The sequence below is a fragment of the Macaca nemestrina genome, chromosome 15 (genome assembly GCF_043159975.1).
Source record: "Macaca nemestrina isolate mMacNem1 chromosome 15, mMacNem.hap1, whole genome shotgun sequence".
Classification (NCBI taxonomy): Eukaryota; Metazoa; Chordata; class Mammalia; order Primates; family Cercopithecidae; genus Macaca; species Macaca nemestrina.
In genome coordinates, this window is record NC_092139.1 from 54,747,218 (window position 1) to 54,754,494 (window position 7,277).

Genomic DNA, 7,277 nt, shown 5'->3' on the forward strand with positions numbered 1-7,277 from the left:
AGGCTGGGAAGTTCAAGATTGAGGCACCAGCAGATTGGGTGTCTGGCAAGGACTCACTACTTCACCGATGGCGTCTTCTTGCTGCATCCTCACGTGGTGGAAGGGCAAAAGGGGCAAACAGGCTCCCTCAGGCCTCTTTTAGAAGAGCACTAATCCCATTCATGAGGGCTCTGCCTCCCAAAAGCACCACTTCTTAATATCAAAACACTGGGGGCCGGGCGTGGTGGCTCACGCCTGTAATCCCAGCACTTCGGGAGGCTGAGGTGGGCGGATGACTCAAGGTCAGGAGTTCAAGACTAGCCTGGCCAACATGGTGAAACTCCATCTCTACTAAAAATATAAAAATTAGCTGGGTGTGGTGGTGCATGCCTGTAATCCCAGCTATTCGAGAGGCTGAGGCAGGAGAATCACTTAAACCCAGGAGGCAGAGATTGCAGTGAGCCGAGATCGCATCGCTGCACTCTAACCTGGGCAACAGAGCAAGACTCCATCTCAAAAAAAAAAAAAAAAAAAACAACCCTGGGGATTGAATTTCAGCATATGAATTTTGGAGTAATGCAAACATTCAGACCACAGCAGGAGTTAACCTAAGGAGCAACCCTCCATCAGTGAGCGGTGGGAGTGGATAGATTCAAAAGCCTACTTTCTCATCCCTCAGTCAAGATGATTCTGTTCCATCCTTACATAGTCCCTTAGAGGTCCCCAGCTGAATTGAGTCACAGCTGTCCTTGGTGGTAACCTGCCCATTAAGGTCTCTTAAATCTGCTTCCTTCCCTTCTCTGTCTCATGGTCCCTGTCTCTCAACCATTGCCTGGGATAACCTCCAAAATAAACTAGTTATGCCCCTAAACCTTGTCTTGGGATCTGCTTTGGGAAATCAAAAACAAGATAGGTCATTTGACAAATGATCAAGGTGGTTAGTAGCAGAACTAGAACTAGAACCCAGTTCTTCTGGTTCTAGACTATGTTCTTTAGTCTTACCAGATGTGGGAGTAATGCACTTGAAGCAATGATAACACAGCATCCAGCAGTATATAATTGGACACTAATAGTCCAGCACTGCCTCTGCGTGCCATGCTTGTATCCTAAGGCTGGTATTAGGAATTACTCTTCTGAGTGGATTCAAGTAGCAACATAATCAGCAAGTGATTGAGGGGTGACTGAGGTGCGGGTCACTGAAGCCAAGAAGGGATAATTTTTTAAAGATAATGAAATAGTAGTGATATGGGATATTTTAAAATCTTATGGGGGAAGGGAGCCTTCAGTAGTGGTGCACAGCTGTAAGTATGATCTAATGATGCAAGTTTTAAAAAGCCCAGAGGTACCAGTCAGCAGCATTTACTAGACCACATGTTTCCATAAGCAAGGCACATGTATATATTTGACAAATGACTTATTAGTAATGCTATAGGGTGGCGGTGCTGTGATATACTAGAAAGATGCCTACTCCATGATATTTTAAGTCAATTTTAAAAGTTAAATAGAAGTTACTATCTTAAATGCCATCACTGTCAATATCATGGTATATGAAATGAAAAGATGCTCATTAAAAGAGAACCAACTAGATAAATTGCCTCATGTAAGATCCACAAAACAAAACTCTACATGACTGTTTAAAAGGATGAGGTAGATCTATAGCTTTTCATATCCTGATACAGAAGGATCTCCAAGATATTTCAAGCAAAAACACAAGATGCAGAACAGTGTGTAAAGAGTGCTGCTATTTACATATTTTAAATGCTATAGTAGCTGGGTTTGGAAATGTAGAGGTACACAGATAGACAAAGGTGTGCTTAGAATAACTCAGGAAGGCCAAGTAAGATACTGGTAATTCATTACCTCCGGAAAAGGAAACTGGAAGGCCTGTGGCAGGAATGAGAGGGACATTTTTTGCTGTCTTTTTCACAATTGAATTTCCTATGATGTATTGTTTCAAAAATATTATAATAATGAAAAAATATATGAAAGCTGTCCTGGAGTCCAGCCACCAGAGAAAGAAACTAGACCACTGACTGACATGGGATAATGTGGAAAGAAAGGCCAGCCAACATCTATACCAAGGCCGCAGTACAAGAGTGAAGCTATCTTGGACATTGCAGCCTCAGCAAAGCTCCTGGTTGAATGTGCTTAATATGTGAACTGTTCTCTTTACCATCTTTTTCCTCCTCCCATGGAGCTGCCGCCATGAAGGTTGAGCTGTGCAGTTTCAGCAGGTACAAGTTCTACTCCGGACACGGGAGGTGCTATGCCAGGACCGATGGGAAGATTTTCCAGTTTCTTAATTCAAAATGTGAGTAGGTGTTCCTTTCCAAGAGGAATCCTCGACAGATAAACTGCATTGTTCTCTACAGAATGAAGCACAAAAAGGGACAGTCAGAAGAAATTCAAAAGAAAAGAACCCGTCAAGCGGTCAAATTCCAGAGGGCCATTACTGATGCATCTGTTGCTGATATAATGGCCAAGAGGAATCAGAAACCTGAAGTTAGAAAGGATCAACGAGAATAAGCTATCAGGGCCACTAAGGAAGCAAAAAAAGGCTAAGCAAGCATCTAAAAAGACTGCAATGGCTGCTGCTAAGCACCTACAAAGGCAGCACCTAAGCAAAAAGTTGTGAAGCCTGTGAAAGTTTTAGCTCCCCAAGTTGGTGGAAAACGCTAAGCTGGCAGAGTCGAATTTTAAATAAAGATTGGATTAAAAAAAAAAAAAAGTGAACCAGGCCATCCAGATGAGCTCAATCGACCCACAGATTCATGTGATATAATAAGTCATTTTGGTTTAAAGACACTAAAACCTACATGCACACACATGAAGAAAGAAAGGAAAGAAAAATAGAGAAAAAGAGAAGAATGCAAAAAGAGTTGAATGCAAAATGGTGACTTTTCCAAAGTAGAATACAAACGTTAAGTATGAGACACATTTTGGGTGACTCTTGTTGCTGCTAAGTGGTAGCAAGTAGTTAACTGCGTACATAACACCATCCCTGAGTGGTGATCTCCTATGATAGGGTCCCAATGATACAGTAGAAAACATACAGATCTTGGAGAAAGGCTGGACTACATTTAAATAGTTAGCAAGTTCCTTAACCTCCCAAGCCTCAGTGAAACAGGGACAATAACACACATTTTGCAGAGCTCTTGTGAGCCTTGAAGAAGTAGACTCCCACACACGATTCTATGGTTGAAAGAGAGTGGGTATATAATAATCATTGACTTTTTGAACCCCTACCATCCCACCCCAACTGTATCAGTTATCTAATGCTGCCTACCAAATCATCCCCAAGCTTAATGACTTAAAAGAATATGATAATTTATTATCTTATGGTTTCTGGGGGTCAGAATTCAAAAGCAGCTTGGATGTTTAGTTCTCTCTTGAGATCCCTTGTGACGATGCAGTCAGATTTTGCCTAGAGCTGTAGTCATCTGAAAATTAGAGCTGGAGGGTCTAACTCCAGCTAAGTCTAATTGCTGACTTATCAGCACTTACATGGCTAGTAAGTTGGTACTGCAGTTAACAGGAAGCCTCAGTTGCTCTCCCAGTGGTACTTCCAACAGGACTGCTCAGGTGCCCTTACAGTAGGTAGCTTGTTTACCTCCAAGTGAGCCATCTTTGAAAGTCATGTAAAATCACACAGGTTGGCCCTGATACAGTGCAGGAGGGGACTACACAAGGGCATGAATTCCAAGGGAAGGAATATTGGAGGACTATTACGGGCTGAGTTGTATCCCCTCAAAATTCACGTTGAAGTCCTAACTCCCAGTACCTCGGAATGTGACTATATTTGGAGATAGGTTCTCTACAGTGGTAATTAAGATTCTATTAGCCATTCTTACATTGCTACAAAGAAATTCCTATGGTTGGGTAATTTATAAGGAAAAGAGGTTTAACTGACTTATGGTTCTGTAGGCTTTACAGGAAGAATGATGCTGGCATCTGCTCAATTTCTCGGGAGGCCTCAGGAAACTTACAATCACATTGGAAGCAAAGATGTCATTTGACCAGAATGGGAACAAGAGAGAGGGTAGGGAGGTGCCACATCTTGTGAGAACTCATTCACTGTTGTGAAGACAGCACCCAGCCCCAAGTCATAAGGGATCTGCCCCCATGATCCAATCATCTCCCGCCAGACTCCACCTCCAATATTGGGGATTACATCTCAACATGAGATCTGGGGGGTGAGAGCATAGAACCAAATCATGGCAAAGGCTAAATGAGGTCATCAGGGTGAGCCCTAACCCAATATGACCTATGTTCTTATAGGAGGAGATTGGGACACAGACACAGAGGGACATCATGTAGACACAGGGAGAAGATGGCCATCTATAAGCCAAAGAGAGAGGCCTCAGAAGAAGTCAACTCTGCTGACGCCTTGATTGCAGACTTCTAGCTTCCAGAACTGTGAGAAAATTTATTTATGTGGTTTAAGCCTTATAATTTGTGGTACTTTGTTATGGTAGCCCTACAAACTAATACAGGGGCCATGATGGAAGCTGGCTTCTATATTGACCACCTTATTGCATTAAAAATAATGGCTTCTTCAGATACAAAGCCACTTATGGTACAATTCTATTTGTATGAAATTTCCTGGATAGATAAACCCATAAAGATAAAAAGTAGGTTAGTGGTAGCCAGGGACTGGGGGTAGAGAGGAATGGGGAATGACTGCTAGGAGGTATAGGGTTTCTTTTTGGGGCGGTGAAATGTTCTAGAATTTATAGTGGTGATGGTTGTTCAACTTTGTGAATATGCCAAAAATCACTAAATTTTACTTTTTCAAAGGATGAATTTCATCAAATGTGAACTATGTCTCAATTTTAAAAAACATCTTGTTGATTTCATGTTGCTACACCTGACCATCAGCCAGTATCTTTGGGGTGGTCTTCTGGCCTGGGTTCTGGTCCCAGAACTCAGCTGAGGAATGCCGAAGAAATATATGGCAGCCTTTATTCCTGAAGATGGTCTATAATCAAGTTGCTGTCATAAAACATGGTGTTAAAATACTTGCAAAAAGATTCCAGTTTAAATTCATCCCCAAAAAGTCCACCACTGGGAAGAAGCAAGGCCCCCATAACACCTCCACAGGTCCACCCCAGCTTCCACTCCTGCAGAGTGGCCCACCTTGGATATGACACAGCCTCTCCTGCCTCAGTTTCACTGCTCCAACAAACACCTGCCATTGTGAGAAGGAGTAGAATATAGTAGTTGAGAATTACGGCTCTGGTGCTACATAGTATGGGTTGTAACTCCACCCCTCCTTTGACGAATCATGTGGGTTTGGTGGAGTGGCTTAACCTTGACATGCTCCAAATTCCTCATCTGGAAAATGGGGCCAATACATGTAAAGAACCAGGCACAAAGTGAGGCTCCATCATACTAGCTATTGGATGGTATTTACCGACACACACGCATGTGACCACATACACACAACCTCTACCAAAATGAACCCATCACCATTCCTCTTTGGTTACCTTTAGAAGTTCTAGGAAATTCAGAATGCTTCCTTGTCCTCAGGGAGAGGTTGGAACCATTTGTTTATTGAGTGTTTTCTACGGGCCAGGCCTGTGCTAAGAATGTCTTAAATATTTATTTCATTTACTCCTTGCAATTACTTCATAAATAAAAATGTTATTGTCCTCATTTTAGAAATGAGCAAAATGAGATATTCAAAATGTTGAGATGTGCTCAGAGCCGCACAGTCATTAAGAGGCAGAGTTGGGACTGGAAGTCAAGTATAGTGATTCTGAAGCACATGATCATTAGACAACATGGTGCTGCCTGCGTGTCATTGATTTCTGCCCCTGAGGCTGATGGGCTGAGATCTCAACTGCCAGGGTTAACACAAAAGGAGTAAAACTGAATCCCAGGTTGAGGTTCCCAACCGAATGTCACCTACTGAGTCATCAGTGATGAATTCAGGTGACCAGAACCTGACCCTGCGTGGGCAGGTGACTGCAGAACCAGTAGAATTGATGAAAAGGACAAAGATGAAGCTCAGGAAATGCCTCTGAAAGACAAAGATAAGTCATAAAGCGCAGAATTTGGGCCATTACCTCTGATGACTTGCTTTACCTCCCAAAGGGATATTTTTCTTGTCTCCCTAAGAAGCAACGCTAGCTTGTGTTGGTTGAGGGATAATTCTACCAGGCATGATTCCAAGTGCATCACACAGATCACCACATTTAAGGCTGCCAATGATCCTGAGAGGAAAGCACTCTTATGATCACCATTTCACAGATGAGGAATTGGAGGCACAGCAAGGGTAAGTAATCTGCCCAGGGTCACACAGGTTGTAAGAGAAGTGGTAGTATACCATGCAGAGGAGGCACCTGAGCCCAAATTCCCAACCCTTGCATTTGACTGCTTCTCGAGGACACAATGGCAAATGTTTGATGATTAAGTGTAGGGAGGGTGTTTTGTGTAGCAGTCACCATTGAGGTGTGCCCCAGGAATGAATGAAGCCAACATTTCTACAAAGACTGTGAATAACTGCAGACAACGAGAAGCGGAACATTCTACATGCGGTGCCCTGTCACCTTGCAGACATAAACATATAGCCATCAAATAAGTGGTATTTATTATGCAAACCCTTTGTTTTAACCTGCCTGTGAATTGTAAGAACAGGCCTAGAGCATCCCTTTGTTTCCAACCCTTGTAGTTAGGAGTACTTGTTGAACCCTGAAGAGAAGTGCATCCAAGTGGCAAACGATTAAGAAATTCACCAAATGATTTTTGAGGAGAATCCTGGCATTCAAAGATTGTTCACATGTGACATCAGCACCTACAGCCTGTCACTCATGCACCCAGGGCTGCGGGGCTGCAGAGCTGCTCCTGCCTGGCACACCACGCCACGGGCCAGTCCTGCAGGGAGAAAAGACTGCAAAGATTTGGTGCTTCAAGTCTGTCTCCTCTGAGGATTCCTCTTTGTCTACAAAGGGATAATCCTGGAGACCTCATGGAAGCCCAATTCAAGGACTTCAGTGGAAATCATAGGCATCTAAGAGCTGTGAGACAGATTGAGCCCATCACATTTAAGTAGTGAGTCTCTAGCTAAAGGCAGTTAACTACTTGATTATTCCATTTTTTGGCTGTTATTTAGCTTTTATAGAACTCAACTATTTTAGGGACTCATTTTTTTTTTTTTTTTTTTGAGACAGGGTCTCACTCTGTCACTCAGGCTGGAGTGCAGTGGCGTCATCTCAGCTTGAACCTTCGCCTCCTAGGTTCAAGTGATTCTCTTGCGTCAGCCTCCCTAGTAGCTGGGCTTACAGGCATGTGCCATC

The 7,277-nt window shown here is 43.0% G+C and overlaps 1 pseudogene; it reads left to right on the plus strand.

Annotated features, from left to right (window-relative positions):
• Positions 1-2,158: 2,158 nt before the first annotated feature.
• LOC105486792 (large ribosomal subunit protein eL24-like) lies at positions 2,159-2,658 on the plus strand (annotated as a pseudogene).
• The last annotated feature ends 4,619 nt before the right edge of the window (positions 2,659-7,277 follow it).